This window comes from Schistocerca americana, chromosome 3 (assembly GCF_021461395.2).
Source record: "Schistocerca americana isolate TAMUIC-IGC-003095 chromosome 3, iqSchAmer2.1, whole genome shotgun sequence".
In the NCBI taxonomy this organism is placed as follows: Eukaryota; Metazoa; Arthropoda; class Insecta; order Orthoptera; family Acrididae; genus Schistocerca; species Schistocerca americana.
Window position 1 is genome coordinate 932,721,949 of NC_060121.1, and position 22,714 is coordinate 932,744,662.

Consider the following 22,714-nt stretch of genomic DNA (forward strand, 5'->3'; position numbering starts at 1 on the left):
CTGTATTTTCTGTTAAATATTAATGAATGCATGTGTCTCTAGTACTTCTGTCCAATTCTGTATTTTCTCTTTCCTTTATCCACTAGATATCCCGATGGCACCCTTAAAATTATTTTTTACTTATTTCTCTAAACCTATTCACCACAAAAATACCTCCATGTTTCATATGATTGTTCAAACTGTGGTGAAGAGCTTTCCTCTATCATATATTCTTCAGGCAGCTTCTGGCACACATTTATGTACCATATGAACAATATAGTGACAAAAATATAAGTTCATCTAGTTCTGATGGTGTCTCCAATAGAGTACAACAGATCTGCTGCATATAACAACCTGTCTTCTCCGAAATGTATAATGCAAAGCCTTTTTCCAGAGACTGAAATATGCCATTGTCAAACCCCTCTATAAGAATGGTGATAGGAAAGGTGTCAATAACTGCTGATCTGTTTCACTGCTGACATCGTTTTCCAGAATTTTTGAGAAGATGCTGAATTCTAGAATAGTATATCACCTAAGCAACAGTAATATCCTTAGTAAATCACGATTTGGATTTCAGTATACTTGTTCTACTGAGAAAGCAAATTATTTGTTCACTCACCAAATTTTACAAGCATTAAATAATAGAACAGTGCAGAATTGTATTTTCTGCAACCTGACTGTGCGAATCACAATATTCTCGTAGATTAATTGAAATTTTGAGGGACTGAGGGTATAGCCAACCAGCAGATAATTTCATATCTAACTGAAGGAAAGCAAAAGGTTGTTTAGTAACTCAACCAATATAGTCCAGGGACATTATTCTTCTGGGGATGAATCATGTATGGGGTTCCCCAAGCTCAATCTTAGATACACTATTGTTCCTCGTATTTGTAAATGATCTTCTGGCTTCTAAACAACAAGCAGAATTAGTTCTTTTGCAGACAATACCAGTATTGTAATCAATCCAAGCATATGTACAAAAACAGAAGAAATGGTAAATAATGTTCTTAAAAGTATTGTTGACTGGTTTCCTGTGAATGGCCTCACTTTCCATTTTAAAAAGTCACAGCATAGTCAGTTCTGCACACCTATGAGTACTGCAGCAATGACAAGTGTAACACATGGTGCAGAATAATAAATACGGTGGAAACTTCAATATTCTTGTGTGTTCATATTGATGAGGATTTAAACTGGAAATCACACATTTCAGAACTCATCAAACAGCTTATTCCAGCCACATTTGCACTTAGGATCATTTCATATCTTGGTGAGGGACTAATTATTAAGTTGCCACATTTTGCATATTTTCATTCAGTAATGTGATACGGAATAATCTTCTGGGGTAAATCATCTTTAAGAAAGGAAATCTTCATTGTTCAAAAAATGTGCTGTAAAAGTAATATATGGTGCACACTCATATTCATCTTGTAGATATCTGTTTAAAAAGTTGAGTGTTCTGACTACTGCTTCACAGTATATTCATCTCCTCATGGAGTTTATTGTAAATAACCTCCTGCAGTTCAAATACAGTAACAATAGGAAAGCTAGACTCATTACTCCACATTAACATTGTTTTTAGCACAAAAAGGTGTACACAATGCTACAACAAAAACTTCTGATAACTTACAAGAAAAGAAACTAAAAAAGTTTCTCCTGGACAACACCTTCCATTCTGTAGAAGAATTCCTATGACTGCAATGTGGAAAGGAATTACTGACTCACATATATATAAAGTTGTGATGTGTATGTAAAACCAATCGTGCCAAATCATTACGATTTATCAGGCAAATGATGCAAGGAATGTGAAACTAACTAACTAACTAACATCCACATCTACATGCATACTCTGCAAGTCACCGTAAGATACCCAGGGGAGGGTACCTTGTACTACTACTACTACTACTACTAGTAGTAGTAGTAGTAGTAGTAGTCATTCCCTTTCTGTTTCAGTAGTAACTGGAGCTCAGGAAAACAACTGTCTATGTACTTCCATACAAGCCCTAATTTCTCTTATCTTGTCTTTGTAGTCCTTACGCGAAACATGTGATGGCAGCAGTAGGATGATTCTGCAGTCAGCTGCAAATCCCACTTCTCTAATTTTTCTCAATAGTGTTTTATGAAAAGAATTTTTTTATTTCCCCCAGGGGATTCTCATTTGAGCTAATTAAGCATATTCCTGACATTCACTTGCTGATCAAACCTAACACTAATAAATTTGGCAGTGGTCATGCTTCAATGTCTTCCTTTAATCTGACTTGGTGGGGATCCAAAACTCCTGGGCAGTACTCAAGAATGGGTCACAGTGTTCTATGTATGGTCTCCTTTAATGACGAGATACATTGTTCTAGAATTCTCCCAGTAAACCAAAGCCATTCATTTGCCTTCCCTACTACTGACCTTTCATGCTAATTTCACTTCACATTACTCTGCAACATTAGACCTTGATATTTAATCGATGTCACTGTGCCAAGTAACACACTGGTAATACTGTATTTTAACAGTACACCATTGTTCTTCCCAATCATCCGCATTAACTAACAGTTTTTACATTTATACAAGATGCCACTCATCACACCAAACACAAATTCTAAATCATCCTGCAGTCACTGGACAGCGAAAAATTTCCATAGACTACCGAATCAGCAGCAAATAGTCACAGACTGCTGCTCACCCTATACAGTAAATCATTTATGTATATAGAGAACAAAAGCAATCCTATCATACTTCCCTCAGGCCCTCCTGATGATATCCTTGTCTATGGCAAACACTAAGTCTAGGAAAGGACTGCACTAAACATATTGTGACAGTTGTGCATTTTGTAGTGATATTTTCGCAAACCAGTTGATTTCTGTATGTATTATGATTGTATGGCATTATTTGGGTCTTTTTTGATGAACAAATCTCTATATTTTTATTTCTGTTGTCATCCCACTGTAGTGAGTAAAAAAATTCGCAACAATTACCTGATTATTTCTGGTTGCATTTTTATTCCCGCAAGTTCTGTCAACTGTATAAAATCACTTTCATAGGATACTGAAGTATGTCCACTTAAATTGCTCATCTTTATGTTATATCTGAAAAAATAAGAAAATGCAAATATTTTATGTAACAGTAAATAAATATACATATGCTTAAAACCTAAGATAGTAAACAGTCTCTCTGTTTATAAAGTTACTGGAACACTGGATGCAATGACAAAATAAGGGCTAAAATACAACACTGAAACAGGAAGCTGAATCGAAGTATTTGAAATGCGGTCTTTTAGAAGGATGTTGAAAATTCAGTTGACTGATGAAGTGTGGATTTTTCTGTAGAACTGTTGATTAAAGGAACAGTTGAAAAAACTGACTAAAAGTAAAAATGGGGCAGTGGGACGTGTGCTGTGACACCAGGAAACAAGTTCCTTTGGCACTAGAGGCAGCTGTATTTAGACAGTTCCTAGTGATTACATATTTCACACCACACATTTTACACAGGAAAAAATTGACCAATATGTAGCAAACAGATCTGTAAATGAGCATCGAACCAGATGCAGTATATGCTATACCTGGACAGAAAGAATGAAGTTAAGACCCAAATTGCTATGTTTTAACAAGGAGTCCAGGTACATAATAAACTTTTAAAAGAGATAAAAAAAGCTTTAAAGAACTAGGAAAACTTAAAACATGTCAGATAAAAAGGAATGCTCGATATTAGTTGTCGGCTTTGGCCGGTGAAACATGCAGCAAGCACTGTAAACAACATGGTGACTATAACACCGTGTAAGTGGTGATTCTTTCACACAGCCTAATCTAAAGATCAGTCTGTCACCACAAGCACGTTTTTTACTTTCACATTTGTAGGCTTTGCCAACTCATAACTAAACTGTCACATTCCGACCTAACGTAGAGCTCAGGCTAAGCTACAGATCAATCAATCATTATAAACAGTTTTTTTCCCCACATTTGTTGGCTTCGACAATTAACAACCAAATTGTCAAAACACATGTCAAAATGGTGACATCACACCAGCCATTAACATAATGTTATTGGTCAAAGTGAATGACCAGTATCGAATATTCCTTGACCCAACATATCTTAAAGCATATTTACTAAAAAATAGTTTTTAGTTAGTTAAAGAGTTCCTGCTTGACCACTGTATTTCAAAAGAATTTTTGTTAATTAGTGGTTCAAGTGACACTTTGCTAGTCCATGACAGCTGTAAATTACGTAGTTCTCCTATGGCAAAGAAATGTGTCAAATTTAAGTAAATCTTTTATTCATTTATGTAATAAAGCGGACTAATATTTCAGGTGTTTTAATATGATGACACTTCTCCCAAAGTAATCAAAGAACCCACAGTTGTGGCCAGACAAAAGTGGTTTCACCTGGTCACAACAAATGGTGACAATGATCGCCATTTAACCGGCTCATAATTCACACCAGCTGTCTGCCTGTTGTACATTTCTTTTTTCTAAACTTTGTTCCTCCGCTTCTAGTCAGTTGTATTTGTGTGTGTACTATATTTCAACATGTCTGGCTACAGGAAATGTCTCTAACCAGTCTTGCACACTTTCAGGAACAGCAGATAGAATGCTTGCTGCTCACTGTTGGACAACTGATGTCCTTACTACAGAAATAAGCAGCAACACTGCCAGTAGCTGCTCCAAAATTTTGATCATATCACAATCAGGAAAAGGGGACTACAGGGCACAATTAGAGGCACACTTCACTGCCCACTGTCCATCGGACAGCACAAAAATTGCAACTTTGGGCTCTGATATTGTCTAATTATCAGCACGAGTTCTTCCACAGGCCCACTACCCAACATTCAAATGCTGACATGTCGTCTTGGTTACCGATTTGTACCTACACACAGCATTTGACTCGTCAGAGGAATAATGTTTTCAAATCGATTCTCAGCATACTGAAGGTCTTCAAAATTTTTCTCTCAACTTTTGGCGTGCTGCCACAGCAACTGCTTCTGCTTCTGACACAGCTCTAAGTTGTTCTTCTGACACAGCTCTAAGTTGTTTTGCAATGTGTGTGTCAGGAGTATCCACGGAGTTGGACAGGATCTCTCCCATCCAGTTGCACAACGCTATTTTTTGCATTTTCACGCACTTGCACTCAGTCAGATGTTTTACTATTGCCTACAGAAAACAACAATGCACAGGCTGTGATTCCTCAATACCTACAGCGAGAAGTTCTGTCTTTATCGCATTACGGACATTTGGGCATAGTTGACAAAAAGCAACTCATCTGCTGTTATTGTATGTGGTAGGGCGCAAATGCTCAAATTGAGCAGGTGACTGCTCGTTGCAAACTTGTGCAGAAAATCACTCAGTTCAGCCACAACACTTTTTTGAGTGGCCACATCCATCCGGACTGTGACAGTGCATTCACATTGATTTTGTGAGTCCATTCTGGAACATTCTGTACTTACAGTAAGTTTCCTTTCATTGTTCCCGTAACATCCACCATTACTGCAAACCAAGCACCGTATTCTCTTTATCTTCTATTTTTTGTCCTGGAGGTTTCCCTTAGGTCATTGTCTCTGACAGTTGTCCACAATTCATGTCAGCTAATTCCGACAGTTATGTGCCAACAATAGCACGCACCATGTGATCACTGCACGTTTTCACCCACAGTGAAATAGAGAAGCTGAATAGTTCGTTCAAACACTGAAAAGACACATCATGAAACTCTGTTCCTCCTATACACGGCAACAGGAACTGGAATTTCTTTGTCTTCCTGCTGCTCCTTGTCACGGGAATGGAAGTAGCTGGCACAATTGTTACATGGTCGTAGACGCTGTACCTTGTTACATCTCCTGTGGCAACCACAGAAATAATTCATTCCGCCAGGTTGGAAAAAGTTTCAGCTGCAGGATGAAGTCTTTGGCAATAAACAGCATTGCGAGCATGGGGTTGTTACCAACGTGATCAGACACTTATGTCGTCCACTGTTTGGCTGGATTCTGTGGTGCCACCACAACCAGCAGCATACAAGTATGTTCATGAACGTACTGCAGAATGTTTGTTCACAGACCCAGCACTTCACTTCACTGGGGTGCTCATCCACAGTCACAGCCATTTCATCGCCAGTCATGGTCGGCAGTATCCACTACAGTGCTCACTGAGATGGAAACACCGCCAATGCCAATATCACTGGTGCCAGTTCCTGCACAGCTGCCCGAAACAATGTCTGTGTATGAGCCATGTCCAGGTCATTATGCTGCTGCAGAGGATCCTTTTGCCTTGCAGTCCTCCACAACATCTATGTCTCTGGATGTGAGTGTGCACCCTGCATATGGTATATGGTTTTTTGACTGATGTTCCTGAAAGCCCTCACAGTTGATACTGGGGTGTGGGCAGGGAGGCACCGTTAGACATAGTTTCCCTCCCAGCTTCATCATCTGTGTCCGCATCCAGATCTCCCCCAGCTATAGTCATGTTCATCCACCATACATGACGATGGTGCAGAGATTTGGGGGAGAGGAATGAGGTACTGTCCAGAGATTGTGGTGTCACACGAAAGTCAGCAATGCGAATCAATATGACAGACATCAGTGAGGGCTCACTGAAATCCACAGTGGGATATGGGAGGCACTCAAGAAAATAATGCCTCCCTCTCAGTCACAGCAGCAACCTCACACTGAATTCAATATAGAGCTCAGCCCAGTTCGAGACCTCAACTTCAGCTGTCAATAACATCAAGAAGGTCAGTGTTTGTGAAATTTCAGATAGACATACACTTTTGTCAAGGCTGAACATCATACTTCAAGATAACAGTTCGTTAATTTGTGACACTGCTAGCTCAGGAGAGCTGTAAACTATCCAGTAGCTTTGTGGCAAAGAAGTGTGTCAAAGTTAAGTAAATCTTTTATTCATTAATGTAATAAAGTGAACTAATATTTCACGTGTTCTAGTATGACGAGCCTTCTCCCTGAACAATCACAGAACCCATGGCTGTGACTGGACAAAAGTGATTTCACCTGTCACAACAATATAGATATATTGCAGATTGCAAAAACATTGATCTTATTTTTAAAAAGTATGAAAAACAATACAGAATGAGGTGAAACTTAAACAGACGATTAAGCAGCACTCAATAAGTTTACTGTTAATATCCAACATCAATCTGGTATGCTATTTGTACCATAAAAGGTTTTTTTTGCGGTGGATTTAGGCTGTTTTCGTCATCAATGCAAATTGCTAAAAAAATTTCAAGAAATACAGAAACAAATTAACTACATTCATTTAGAAAGCAGTACACTGCTCCTGTGTTTTTTGCAGTCATGCACAAAGACATGTTTCATTGGTTTTGCAGATTAATGCTGTTTACAGACCGAAAAACATACAACAAAACAAAATAGTATTTCATGTTTACAGTACAGCAGGCCTACCTAAATTTTCTGCACATCTGCAACTGGCCAAGTTAATATTTCATTCCAGAAGGATGACGTTTTCACTATGGGGAACAAATTGTACATAATTTTTAATGTCTTCCAGTTTCTTCACTTCTATACATACTTTCACATGCTTGAATCACTTTTCATCTGGTGATTGTGGTTTCTTCCTATTATAAAATTTCAAGCAAAACTATTGAGCTGAAGCCAATGCTTCCACAATTCCTAGCATGAAGATTTTCAATAATAATGATGAAATTTTGAAATATTTAGTGGTACCTTGCCAGCCCCTGGAATACCTCATCTTTATGAATCAATAGAAAAGCAAGTTGTCTTATAAATTAATGGCTATCACTTCTTGAAGTCTACTATTTAATTTCCATCCACCAAGTACATGATGAAATTACGATTTGCAGTTACTATACACTCCTGAATTTCATACATTCTCTTTACTCTCTTGAGAACTCTGTTCGTTACCCCAAACACATTATCGCATGGCAGGAATGAATGACCGTGGATAAGTTAAAGGTGATATATTATTTCAAACCAGTGAAACTCCACAAGAGCTGACTGCAGATGGATCATTGTGTTGTGTTTGTCCTGTTGTATGCGGTTATCTCAAAGCAGAAGAAACTTTTTCACATCTGGTGCTACATACTCAGTGATGTAGCTTAATAAAAAAGAACAAACTTCGCTGGGTCCTTTCTTTGCATTCTCTTTGTGACAGGGATAAAATAACAGATGATCTCGTTTGTAGATTATGTATACAAAATTCAGCACACAGTCAACCGGCACAAGTAGATCTGTTCTTGCATAGCGACACGAGGGAAGTTGAACATTTTGCCTGTAGTTGAAACGAAGCAGTAGCTGCAGGATCAGTCTGTGATTGTCTTTTCCCACTCACATGTTCCTCTCCAAGAATTTTAGCTCTCTGCATAATATTTCTTCAATATTCCCAAAAATGTTTCACTCTTTTTTGCGTAACTATTGGTACAAGCTTCTTGCCCATTTTCCCAAGAATACTAACAACAATACCAGTTTCTCTTATGCAGTTGTATTGCACATTACAGTTGTGCCAAAAATTGAGAAGAAAACCTAAGACCTCTGTCTGCATGACAGGAAACAATGGCTCTGGATGTTTTTGTGCACAGGCTGGAGAAGCGACAGGCAGAGTATGAATTTCTCCTTTTAAGTCTCTCTCTCTCTCTCTCTCTCTCTCTCTCTCTCTTTTAACCAGAAGTGTACATGGGGTTTTAGAAATCAACTATTCATATTTAATGTTTTTTGCCATTATTCTTATTTTATGTACCTTTGTTATAAATAAAAAATACTATTTTAGTAAGCGCAGCAATCATCTGACGTGTGGTGTTAGTGCACGAGTTTCAACCTGACTCCAAGTGTCAATTTTCATGCATGCTCCAAGTAGTTCTGTGCGTTTCACTAGGAGCGCTGTGTTTTGTTCTCGTGATGCACACAGCTTTTATTCCTTGTGTACGTTGATTATTCTATGTTCTTTACCTTTAGTCTTGTACAGGTTCTTGTATACAATGTATCTAGTAATGCAAGCAAACAATGAGCTCACTAAGCATAATTGATATCTTCTTGCATTCCTAGTCTAGCGTTCATCAATCAAAGTTCTGTTGCTGTGTTGAAGATATTCTGGTGTACACGTTATTCCTGTAGCTGGCACAGAAGGCTCTCAAGGCCTGATTCTCATAATACACATATGCAAAACTGGTGACCTCGACATGATAGGCTACCTGCACATTCTTAACACAAGTAAACAACACAATGGATGAAAGTCCAGACACTGTGAACCCGACCTTGCCCAGACTAGCCATGAGGCTACCACTGTTCTGGCCACACAACCCGGCATTGTTGTTTGCCCAGGTATAAAGAAATTTTTTCTATTCTGGTGTGACTGCAGATGCTACTAATTTGCATCGGTGGTGAGCCAATTGGAACAGCAGTACGCAGAAGAAGTTCAGGACATCATTGGAATGTGTATGACTGTTTGAAGTTGGAACTGATCCTCTATGTTACCGCATCTGAAGAGGAGTGCATTAGACAGGTACTGACTGCTGGACCAAGAGGATATTGGCGACCAAAGACCATCACAGTACCTGTGTCATATCAGAAGCAAAATCAACACAGGTACTGTACCCAATCAGTTGTTGTGAACGATCTAGAGCAGTCGCCTGCTCCGTCTATCAAGGTCGCAGTCAGAGATATTGCTAGACTCTGTGGCAGAATTGGCCGACAAAGTACTGGATAACGTGTCACTTGTGCCCATTACGGCATTAATTGTGCAAGTACAACCACCAAGGTAGCGCGAGCCGAGTACGAGGCATTAACAGCGAAAGTCGATCACGTGATGCAACAGTTTAGTTACCTGGTAGCATGTTTCAGCATTGGTGGAGATTGCAGCCGACAAAGGTATAGAAGGTGCTCTCCCAGCAGGGCTGCATCTCGCCTGCCTGCGCTAACACCTGATGTGCAGAAGATTGTCTGCTGGTACCACTGACGTTTTGAGGAACATGGGCAACACTGCTGCATGTACCCAAACGCCAGCTGCAATCAATCGTAAGCACTTTGTCAGACTGCCAGCCAACATCACAGCGCCTACTCATCAGCGATCAATGCACCAGCCGTAAGTACCTGATAGACATCGGTTCTGGTTTATGCATCTACCTGAGCATGATGCTACACCAGTGCTGACCACGTACAACATTCTGCCTGGTGGCTGGGAATAACTTGCTTATCTCCACAAATGACCGACGTAGAATAGAGCTGGATCTTGGCATACTGTAATCTTTTGCCAGATGTGTCCAAAGCCTGCCTTGTAGACCGTCAGACTGACAGGCTAGGCTTCCGGCATCAGACACCCATGCAACTTGCACGACTGATAACCACTATGGACGATGAATATGCCATGCTGCTGAAAGATTAACAGTGTTAACAAAGGCCCCAGGCATACCGAAGGATTTCCAACACAACACTGTGCATCACATCAAGTTGAATGAGGAGCCACCAAACTGCTGCCGACCTCGAAGATTAGCACTGGACAGGCTGAAGATAGTGAAAGCAGAGTTCAATAAAATGATCAAAGAGGGCATTACGTATCCATCTGACAGACCCTGGTCTTCATCCCTGCACCTCGTTCCTAAGAAGTGCACTATACAGCAGCCTTGCAGAAACTACGGAGCTCTGAACGCCCACAATTCCTGACAGATACCCGGTATCTCTGCTCTGCGACTACAACAATGTGTTGAGCGGCACTTGTGCATACAGTGCACTAGGCCTACACACAGATTCCGGTGGAAGACAAGGACATTCAAAAGACCACGATTATTATGTCATTTGGCTTATTTGAGAGCAAGTTTATGACTTTCGGCCTCTGGAATGCGGCACAGGTGTGGTAGAGGTTTGTCAATTCAGTGCTGTGTGTTCCGTCGTTTTGCTTTGCATACCTAAACGACATTTTAGTGTTCACCGCTTCATCAGAAGAATACTGCCAGCATCTTGCTCAGGTTTTCCTAAGACTGAGTGGATACAGAATTGTACTGAAAGTGGCAAAATGCATCTTGGGACAGCCACAGATAAACTGTGTAGTGCCCCGCAGTACCCCCTCAGGCTCGCTACCATTGCCGGACAAGGTTGAGGCTACCTGCCAGCTGCCCTAGCCAGCCACCTACAAAAAATTAAGACACTATTTAGGCATGCTGAACTTTGTTCGACAGTACCTACCGCATGCAGCTAATTCAAGAGCTGCTGACAGTTGCAATGGTGGGCCCAAAGGATAAAGGTAACTTAGCAATTACCTGGACAAACAATATGTTCACAGTGTCTGAGAAATCTAAAAAAGCAATACCGGATGTGGCATTGTTGGCACATACTGAGCCGAATGCACTGTTGGCTATGGTAGTAGATGCAAGTCAGACAGCAATAGCCAGTGTACTTCAACAATGTATCGACGAGACCTGGCAGCCGCTAGCTTTCTTTTCTAAAACGCTAACTGTCTCACAGAAGAAATGGAGAATGTATGACAGGGAATTACTGGTGATGTACGAAGCCATTAAGTACTTCTTCCCTCATGTCGAAGCTCGTGCTTTCACAATATTTACTAACCACATGCTGCTGACATGCGCCTTCTAGCAAAATAACCTGAGCTGCTCGCTAAGACAACAGAATCAGCTGCTGTATGTAGCCCAATTCACCATGGACATCCCGCAAATCTCAGGTATGAACAACATTGCAGCAGACAGCCTCTCTCACATTGGAAGCATTGCTACAATGGACTATACAGCACTTGTAGAAGCATAGAAATCAGATCATGAGCTTCAAGACCTGTTACTAGACATGCAGTCATCATCACAACTACAACTCACAGACAATCCTGGTAGTGGCGAACAACTGTATTCTGATGTGCCCCCAGCCAAGCCACGTCCATAATCCGAACTAACGTCAGCAAGTGTTCGAATCCCTGCACAGTCAGAGCCACCCAGTTACAAGGTCTATGCTCCATCTAGTTATAGCTTGCTTCATGTGGCCAGGGGGAAAAGAAAGATTGCATAAAGTGCTGTCTACAGTGTCAATGCAGCAAGGATAGCAGGTATGTTCATGCACCAGTAGGTAATTTCCCCAGTGTCATAGTGTGGTTTACACACGTCCACATCAACAGCATCGGGCCGTATGATCGAATGGATGAACAAATAAAGTTTCTATGTCTTAATTTTGTGACTAGATTTATTAAACAAACATTGACACCGCTGAATGAAAGATCCTTCTTATGCAAAATATTCAATATTGTTTATACCATCAGAAGTTGCATCTGATTATGACTGCATACACACTGCAGAATGTTTACGACTCTTTTTTTTCTCTTTTGAACAGAATGTACACACCTCTAATGGAATCACTGTAAATGATGCGATCTCAGGACAGAAAATTAACATACAATGTTCTTACGTTCTGTACAGGACAGGTGCATTAACACCAACTATTCCATTGAGTAAAGCTGATGAAATGGATCACTTAAATTATGTTGACTATTTACAGATTGACTTCAAAAAATTATTGCAACAAATACACCTAAGTATGTGTAAACCTGCACTAAACTCTCTAACAACACTTCCAAATAATCTGGAGAAGATGCAGGTCATTCCTGTTTCCAAGAAGGACTGCATGGCACCTTTGGATAGCTACACGTATGATTCATATATTTCAATCTGCTACAGAACAATAGTTCACATTTTAAGCTCATGCATGATGATCTTTTGGAGGCTTGCCAGTTTAAATAACATTTTTAATTTTTCACACATTTACAGATATTGCTCATGGTGTAGTCTACATATACAGAAATTCCACATAATACCAAGCAATAACTATTTATTTTCTTAATTACATGAAAACTACCCCTTAATAATGGATAAACAGGACTGTCATAAATATTAAAGCAAAGAATAAATGGGGAAATATAGCTCAACACTTCGGCTAGTCTCTTCACTCGCTGTCTGTAGCTGGTGTACCCATAGAGCCACCTCGCCCCCTACCCCGTACTGCAGTAGAGCGGGAACTCTAAGAATGGGAATTCATGCTGTACTCGTTGACCAACCCTAGTGTAAGTCAACAGGCTCTTTGGCTTCTCTTATGGCTTCATTTGTTGTGCAGAAGGTGGTGCTCCTACTGGCTGCATGGTGCACATATCGGGTGGGGTGGCAACTGCCTGTGTAGTGTAAGAGTCACTCACTCTTGCAGTTGTGTGGGCATGTCGACGGTAAGCACATTTGCTGATTTAACCTTCTCCCGTGGCATTGTCAGAGGTCGATTATTTGATCATTGTACGCTATTTGGACCATATGTTCATTGCATGTTAATATTCTGTAAAGTCCAGAGTCCAGTGGCAGTCACAGTGTGTGTAGCAGCTTCTGTCCACATCACACAGAAGCAAGTCACAATTTCTTTATGTAAGAGCCTGGTAACATGAAGCTGAGGATGGGAGTAGCCTGGCTCTCTGTAGCTTGACAGTTCCAGTTCCATAGACACTGGCTGTGATGGTTGGTTGGTTTGGGGTATAAAGGGACCAAACTACAGGATCATCAGTCCCTCTTTCCTGACGCAAGCAAGGCTCAAGGTACAAAAACACCCAACACCACACCTAAAAAGAAAACGAATGGAACAAACAAAAAACGGAAAAAACATACATCACAAGGAAAAGTAGAAGAAGGTGTTAAAACCATAGAGGAGATGGTCTGAGCTAGCTGATCACAATAATAAAAGAGGATGAGCCAGCCACTCTGCAATACACTAAAATTTCCACCCCAAAAAGACAAGGCGAGATGAACACATGTAGGGAAAAGATGACCACCAAGACAAATAAATGCAAAGAAAGTGCAACAGAGTTAAAATGGAGGGAGGGTGGTAGCCTCAGAGAAGACTAAATGCTCATGAATAAAACATAAAACTAAATCTGCTGTTGAGGCATTGTCGCAAACCACTGAAGGTAGGGTGCTGGGAACGTTAAAAGTCCGCTGCAGAGCGGCTAAAAGTGGGCTGTCCAGCAAAACGTGGACGACAGTCATATGTGAGAAACAGTGACACCGAGGTGGGTCCTCACGACTGAGGAGGTAGCCACGTGTTAGCCACATATGGCCAATGAGGAGCCGGCAGAGAACAACACAGTCCCCGCGCGAGGCCTGCATGGAAGTCTTCCACACATTCGTATTCTCCTTAATGGCACGCAGTTTGTTGTGCGTAATGAGATTATGCCGTTCCGTCTCCCAAAACTGAAAAACACTGTGGTGTAGTAAGGATTGCAGGTCAGTTACAGGGATGCCTATCTCCAGAAACGGTTTCCGTGTAGTCTGTTTGGCCAGCCTGTCGCCAAGTTCATGTCCTGGGATTCCGAAGTGGTCTGGGGGTCCACACAAACACCATAGAATAACTGGTCTGTTCCAGGGCATAGATGGGCATGGATGACCGATACCAAAGGATGGAGGGGGTAGCACTGGTTGATAGCTTGTAGGCTGCTCAAAGGGTCAGTGCAGAGAAGAAACGACTCGCCAGAGCATGAGCGAATGCACTCAAGAGCACGAGAAATGGCCGCCAGCTCTGCGGTGAAAACACTGCAGCCGTCTGGCAAGGAGTGCTGCTCAATATGTGCTCCATGAACATACACTGTGCCAACGTGACCATCAACCATCGAGCAGTCAGTGTAAACCACTTCATGGTCCTGGTACATGTCAAGAATCAACAGGAAGTGACAGCGGAGAGCCGTGGGGTTAACTGAGTCCTTAAGACCATGTGAAAGGTCCAGGTGAAGCTTCGGCCTAGGCGTACACCATTGAGGTGTACGTGAATGGACTTCAAGTATAGGAGGTAAAGGCTAGGACTTCACTTCAGACAGAAGAGATCAGACACGTGCAATCATAAGCCCTGACCTGGGACTCCAATGTGGGAGATGAATCGCCGTGGATGGGAAGAGGAGATGGTAATTCAGATGCTCAGGAGAACTATGAATGTATGCAATGTAACTGGCGAGCAGTTGTGCACGCCTAAACTTCAATGGAGGGACTCCGGCCTCTACCAGGACACTGGTCACCGGACTCGTCCTACAGCTCCCGTTGCCAGTTGAACGCCACAGTGGTGCACTGGGTCCAGTAAACACAACACTGAGGGCGCCGCTGAACCATAAACCAGACTCCCACAGTCGAGGCGGGATTGAACAAGGGCTCTGTAGAGCTGCAGCAGCGTAGAGCGATCTGCACCCCAGTTGGTGTTGCTCAGGCAGAGGAGGGCATTGAGGTGCTGCCAGCACTTCTGCTTCAGCCAACAAAGATGAGAAAGCCACGTCAATCGGGCATCGAAAACCAGTCCTAAGAATCGATATGTCTCCACTACAGTGAGTGGATCGTCATTAAGGTAAAGTTCTGGTTCTGGATGAATGGTGCAACGCCAACAGAAATGCACGATACGCGACATCGTGGCTGAAAATTGGAAGCCACGGGCTAGAGCCCATAACTGCACCTTGTGGATAACTCCCTGTAGGTGCCACTCAGCAACACCAGTACTGGAGGAGCAGTACGAAATGCATAAGTCATCTGCATACAGAGAAGGTGAGACGGACGACCGTACAGCTGTTGCTAGACCGTTAATGGTCACTAAAAATAGAGACACACTCAAGACAGAGCCCTGCGGCACCCCATTCAGCTGTGTATTGGGGGAACTATGGGGGGGCACAAACTTGAACACGGAAGGTACGGGGTGATAGTAAATTTTGGATAAAAACTGGGAGCAGGCCCCGGAGACCCCACTCATATAATGTGGCAAGAACATGATGTCGTCAGGTCGTGTCTTAAGTTTTTCATAAATCAAAAAAGATGGCAATCAGGTGTTGGCGTCTGGAAAAGGCTGTTCGGATGGCAGACTCGAGTGAAACCACATTATCAGTGGTAGAGCGAACTCTGCGGAAACCGCCCTGGCATAGAGCCAGTAGGCAACATGACTCCAGGGCTCAACACAACCGCCAACTTACCATACGATCTAACAGCTTACAAAGAATGTTGGTAAGGTTGATGGGCCAACAGCTATCACATCTAGTGGATTTTTACCAGGTTTGAGCACTGGAACGATGGTGCTCTCCCACCATTGCGATGGAAAGACACCATCGCACCAGATACGGGTGAAGATGAGGAGGAGATGTCGCTTGTAGTAGGACGAGAGATGTTTGATCATCTGACTGTGGATCCGATCTGGCCCAGGAACTGTGCTGGTGCAATGTGAAAGAGTGCTGAGAAGCTCCCACTCTGTAAATGGAGCGTTATAGGGTTTACTGTGACATTCAGTGAACGAGAGGGCTTTCCTTTCCATCTCGCTTCTCTTCAGGGCTTGCTGGGAGGACTTCTCTGAAGTAGCTTCAGGCATGGAGGAAGACCATGAAGCTCTTCGTCCAGCAGCTTTTGGCTCCTTTAGCCACTGGTGAGTGTCTGCTGTGGCTTTAGTGGAGACCTTGGGACCCTTTCCTCATGAGAGGAGTCAGAGCAGGCTGTTGCTTCTCCAGCTAGGGGGAGGGGACTGATGTCTCCTGTGTTTGGAGGGGGGGGGGGGGGGACTTGTTCCCGAAGTAGGTAATTTGGGAGCAACAGCAGGAGATTTCCCCCCCACCACCAAGAGGATGGATGTATTATGTCACGAACAATGGGCCCTCTGCCCATTGTTCGTGACACAGTGTGCGGTACGACTGGTACATGTGACGGCGATGGTAATGTAGCTGCAGCATATGTGGACGTCAACCAAATGGGGTGTAATCATTCAAATTTACATTTAACCTCTTGGTAAGTCAACCGGTGCAGGGTCTTGTATTCCATGATTTTCCACTCCTTTTGGAGTACTGTGCAGTCTGGCAAGCAGGGGGATTGCTGCTCTCCAAAGATAGTACAAGTGGGAGGAGGTGCACATGGAGTACCTGGATGCAGTGGACGTCCAGTCTCGACATGTGGCACTGGAAGTGCAGCAGGACGACAAGTGACCGATTTTCCAGCACTTATAGCACCACATAGGGGGAGGGACGTATGGTTTAACGTCACAGAGGCAAACCATCACCTTGACCTTTTCAGTCAATGAATCATTCACAAAGGCCAAGACGAAGGCAATGGTAGCAACCATGTTGTCTTTGGATCCCTTGTAAACGTGCAAGATGGAATGAACACCCCACCGTTCTAGATTGGTGAGGAACTCGTCGTCAGACTGCAAGAGGAGGTCACGCTTGAAAATAATCTCCTGGACCTTGTTAAGGCTTTTATGGGGAGTGACAGAAACAGGAGTACCACCCAGCTGGTCATAAGTGTGTAATGCCTGGGATTTGGCTGGGGACTCTGTCTGAATCAAGACTGCACTGCTTCTCATCTTGGACAGTGTTGTCACTTTCTCAAACTTATCCTCAAGATGCTCAACAAAAAACTGAGGGCTCGTAGGTAGAAAGGAGTCCCTGTCCATTCTGCTACAGACTAAATACTGAGGTGAATATGGTTCTCTTTTTTTCTGTAGCCCTACATTCCTCCCACGGTGTAGTGAGGGAGGGAAACAATTTAGAGTCATATCTGTCAGCACTGTACTCCATCTTGCCCTTCTTAGGGACTACTGGTGCCATACGGTCACCAGCAAGAGATGACTTAGTCTGTTTCATTACGAGTCATCTGCCCTGATGCCACCCACTCCGATCAGGGGCTCTCCCCATGGGTGCCACCCAGCCACACTAAAGGCCACCTGGCATGGTGGCCGTTGCCGGGAGTTCTAACACCCTAGGAAGACAGGTATCTACTCCTTGGCATATGTGCGGGGTTTACAGCTTAGGCACCAGCAGTGCGATCACTCTGTTGTTGGGGACTACCACCAAATGGGTACATGACGGCCCCACCACAGCGGACTGGTTACAGTGCTGGATATTGGGCACAGAGAAATCCAATATTGCGATGAGAGCGAAAGAGAACAGGAGATAACGGAAGAAGGTGACATACCCTGGAAAGTGTCCTCACCCAAATGGTTTAATTGCAAGTGGCGATGCAAAGCCACAACAAGAGGTTCAGGAGATCAAATCTAAGGGCACTATGGATAAATCATGCACCACATAAGGCGTCCTTCCCCATATGGCCCGCACTTCTGTAGAATTTGGAATGTGGCAGGTCAAACCATAAAATGGGACCTGAACTTACAGGGCCGAGAAGTAAGAGACTTCTTTTAGTCACCTCTTACGACAGGCAGGGATACCTCGGGCCTATTTTAACCCCCAGACCCGCAGGGGAGGGGACTGTGATGAAAGAAACTCCAACGGCAGACAAAACTTTTCCCTATGAACAATCTCTCTGATAGTCTGGCTTAAACACTGCACAATGTCCTGATAAGACCAGTGTTAGGGCCGCTGTACAGCAACTACTGTGGTACATAAGTACCACCTTTAGGGTCTTATGCCATCACTCCACAATATTCTATTGCTTGCTGGTGGTGCTGGAACCCAAATAATTTCAATAGGTCATGAAATAACATTGACTAGAATTGTTGCCCTCAGTCTGTGGTGATGTGAGGTGGACATCCAAAGCAAGAAATACAAATATTCAGGAATGCCTTGCCACTATCTCCATTGATATACCCCCGATAAAAGTTGCTTCTGCTTAACGTGTCTGTCTGTCCATGGCCATAAACAAATGATGATATCCCTCTCATGATGGGATTCAGTCCACAAGGTCTATATGCATGTGTCTTGTTGCCTCGGGAGTGTCTCGCACTGTCTGATGCAGATGTCTGCCAATTTCGCATCTTTGAAAGGCCAACCACTACCTTTCCCAAACGCAGCAATCTTTCTTCACATTGGGCCATACAAAGTTCTCTGTCATCAATTTGACAGTAGCATTCACACTGGGATACATGAGGTGAACGCTGTCAAAAATGGATTTTTGCAGTAACTGAGTCACAAATGGCCTCAGTGAGGTCCTGGACACATCATGCCAAATAAATGCCAGATAAATGCACTTGCTCAATCTTAAGGGGCGCTCCACTCTCAATTGGTTGCAATTTATCGAGAGATACTGAACTGATTTTTACGGGAAAAACCTGCCACTATGTTCTCTTCCCTTTTGATGTGCCTTATACTGGTAGTAAATTGTCTGATTAATTCCAGCTGGCAGAACTGCTGAGGTGAACAATCTTCTCTCACTCCTTGGAAAGTGAAAATGATCAGTGCCAAGCTTCAAAGATTGATGTATAACTTTATAAATAACCAGTAATTCTTGAACGTATGTACTCCACTCAGTGTGGGATTCCCATAGCTTTCTGAAGAAAGGCACTAAAGGCTTCCAACTGTCCTCCACATTTCTATGGGGTGCTGCACCAATAGCCAATTGGCTGGCAACTACAACTGCACAATATGAACTGGGTGAGACAACAGTACCGCTCTTTGTAAACTTGCTCTTTTCAAAGTAGATCTTACCTTCTCAAAGGCTTCCTGTTGTGTCCAAGATAGGGGCTGTTGGCATGTAGAGTTGTTATATGCTAGTGTGTTTGTCAGCGGTGCCTGTACCTGACTGCCCCCGGTAGACAGTGTCTGTAAAAGCTAACAAACCTAAGGAATCTTCAAAATTGCTGATAATCAGTCAGCCAAGGTATGCTTTGTAAGGCCTCCACCTTCTCCTTGAACAGGCAGATACCATGCAACATCTTCTGCCCACTACTTAGAACCTCTTGCCTCATTTCAGGTTAAACTGATCATCAGGTACAGTGACTGTGTTGTTTATATATTTCTGTCTATTGTACTTGTTAGCATCTCACCCGAACATCTAACTTGCACTGTGCTCAAGTGTAACATCAGTTGGTGTTGGTGGATGAAATCTGCACCTAAAACTGGCTCGTGCTTATCAGCCAGTAAGAACCTCCGTTTGAAAACCTTTCTGAAAGGAATGGTCCACTGTTGCCCTCTGTTCACCGTAAGTCATGATGGGCAAGTTGTTACCAACAATTAGGTGGAATGTTGCGCCCATTGCCTCTTTCCAATTTCGATTAATGGAGGCATGCTAATGTGTGAGTACAAGTCAATCAGGTAACACTGATTTGCCTTTCTGTGCGTCACGTACAAGCAGTGCAACAATGTGAGCGGGCAACCTCCTTTCAGCGACAGCATGGGCATGGAGAGATTGTTTCTAATAACTGGGTTGATCTTGAGTGCTGCAACCTGCCCGTCTTCTATCACTCCATCATCACAGTCTGTTGATGTGATGGCCATCCCTTTGTACATATTCTGGTACTTCTGTGAAGCTACGTGGCCTGCTGCAAATACAGCAGACTGCAGGGGCCATCTGGGAATGAGTAGGGAAATGTGCACCTCATGGGTCATACGCTGAACCTTTGTGGCACCAACATACCCTATCATCTAGTCCATCAGGCCCTTACTTCGGTCGGCTTTACGAATGAATGCCCCTCTACTTTATCTCTCTGCAAGTTGTCTTGTTTGCTCAACTCCAGTGCCGATAATTTTTTTGGACTGCATCCAACTGTAGCTTTAGACTGTGGAGCTGCTTATAAACAGATTTCCTTGAAGCCATTCATGCAACAATGGCTTTGCCAGTGTTGCAATCATCAAATACCTGTGTTATTGCTGAGGTGCTCACCTGTCCCACTATTGTGTGCACCTCATCAGCGACTGATGGCACAGAACTTAAGTTGTCCGTCCCACAAGTGGCACACTGACAGTGCTAGCTACACGAGCCACACACAACAGTGTCTCATCTGATATCACTGCCCCCTCCACAGATGTCACCAGAATTCAGAAGGCGTCCTGACACCAATACTTTCTAACTATAGGAACTGCCTCATCAGTTGATCCAAAGATTTGCCCATGTGCTCAACAACCATGTCCTGCAAGAGTCGATACTGCTGGCATGTAGGTGGCTTCCAAATGACATCTGACAGCCTGATTGTTCAGGTTATTAACTGCCATTGCAAACTTTGTATAGTCTTTCGTTGCATGGATCTGTGTAAATACTAACTCTAAACATAGCAAACCACAGTTACGGTTTCTCCAGTAGGAACTTCAGCACTTGCACTTTCATTGTTGGATTGGTGGCCATGTTAGACAGCGCAGTTTCGATGTCTGCCATATATACTTACTATCAACGCAACTTCTCATCATTATGTGCTGTGTTTCACAGTTGCAGTTCACTAATGTTTCTCTTTAGTTCTTCTTGCAAGCACGAACACTGTTCTTTCATCGAATCTTGTCCAGCCTTGTAATGCGAAGTCACCATCTCAGTCAGCAACGTGCCTGAATTTGCTGTTTCCTTTTGTGGTCATTTAATAGGTGCTGCGCATGACGTAGTCTGCATATACAGAAACTCTTCATACTATCAAGTAATATCTGTTTTCTTGATTATATGAAATTTGCCACTTATTAATGGATAAACAGAGAGCTATCAAAAACATTAAAGCAAAGAATAAATAGAGGAACATAACTGTCAGAAAATAACAGTATCCTCACTTGTTGTCCATAGCTGGTGCCTCCCACATATTTAATATCACTTTAAATATCTCAGCTGTGAACTATTTATTTACTCCTAAAACACACTACACAATATTCTACAAAAACAAGCCACTAACGAAATGAAAATCCTTGGATCAATTGTACAACTCAAACTGATAGAGGAGCTCATGTCAAGTCAAGTCACAAAATCAAATCATTCAAATGGCTCTGAGCACTATGGGACTTAACTTCTGAGGTCATCAGTCCCCTAGAACTTAGAACTACTTAAACCTAACTAACGTAAGGACATCACACACATCCATGCCCGAGACAGGATTTCGAACCTGCGACCGTAGCAGTCGTGCGGTTCCGAACTGAAGCGCCTAGAACCACTTGGCCAGCGTCACAAAATCCTTTGTAATTTATTCAGTCTGACAATTTGATTCCAATGAAGATATAGGCATTCTATAAAATAACGCAGAAGTACTAGGAAATGTATCCTAAGAATGTGTTTTTATTATGGAAACCTCCAACATGAACAGTACTGGATAGGGGACAGACACTCACCAACTTGGTAGTTTCAATCACCTGTTCTTTTTGGTAAGTGGTATTATTAACTGTAAGAAACTTTGTCTATGGGATTAAGCACTTTAAACATAAGTATTTTATGTATCAATTTGTAGCATAATTTTAGACATTGAATTGCATCTCAAGATCATACACTAATACATGGCATATAGCATTACTGAATTTGACGAAGTACAAGAACAAAATACACACAAAGCAATTCGAGAGCTCAGAAATAAATTTCAAGGAGCTTGGAAGGTCCTTCCATAATGACAATTAAAAACTGTAGACCCATTTTTGAGTACTGCTCGAGTTTTTTGATCCCCCCCCCCCAGTTTGGATTAAAGGAATTTAGAACCAGGATGCTGCTAGATTTGTTACCTGTGGGTTCCAGCAACATATGAGTGTCATAGAAATGCTATATGAACTGAAATGGAGAGTCCTGGAGGGAAGACGATGTTCTTTTCACAAAACATTAATGACAAAGTTTAGAAAACTGGTATTTGCGAAAGACTGCCACGAACAGACACCTCATGTAAGAGCTCTGAACACAAAGAGAAATCATGGCTCAAATGGAAGTATACAGACAGTCATTCTTCCCTCACTCCCTTTATGGGAAAGGGGATGAGTAGCAGAAACGTAAGATACCCTCCACCATGCATCATACAGTGGCTTGCAGACTACGTACATAGATCTATAGACGTGATAGAATTTCAGACAATGAAGACTTTAAAATTCTTCACTTGCACTTAGATGAAACCTTATGAAGCGAAAACC

The 22,714-nt window shown here is 42.6% G+C and overlaps 1 long non-coding RNA gene across 2 annotated transcripts in view; it reads right to left on the minus strand.

Moving 5' to 3' along the window:
* Nucleotides 1-22,714, minus strand: part of LOC124605727 — a 48,748-nt gene that overhangs the window by 25,179 nt on the left and 855 nt on the right. For both annotated transcript variants that reach the window (XR_006978673.1, XR_006978672.1), the window contains exon 2: nt 2,943-3,053. This is a non-coding gene — a long non-coding RNA (uncharacterized LOC124605727). The remainder of the gene's footprint in view (nt 1-2,942; nt 3,054-22,714) is intronic.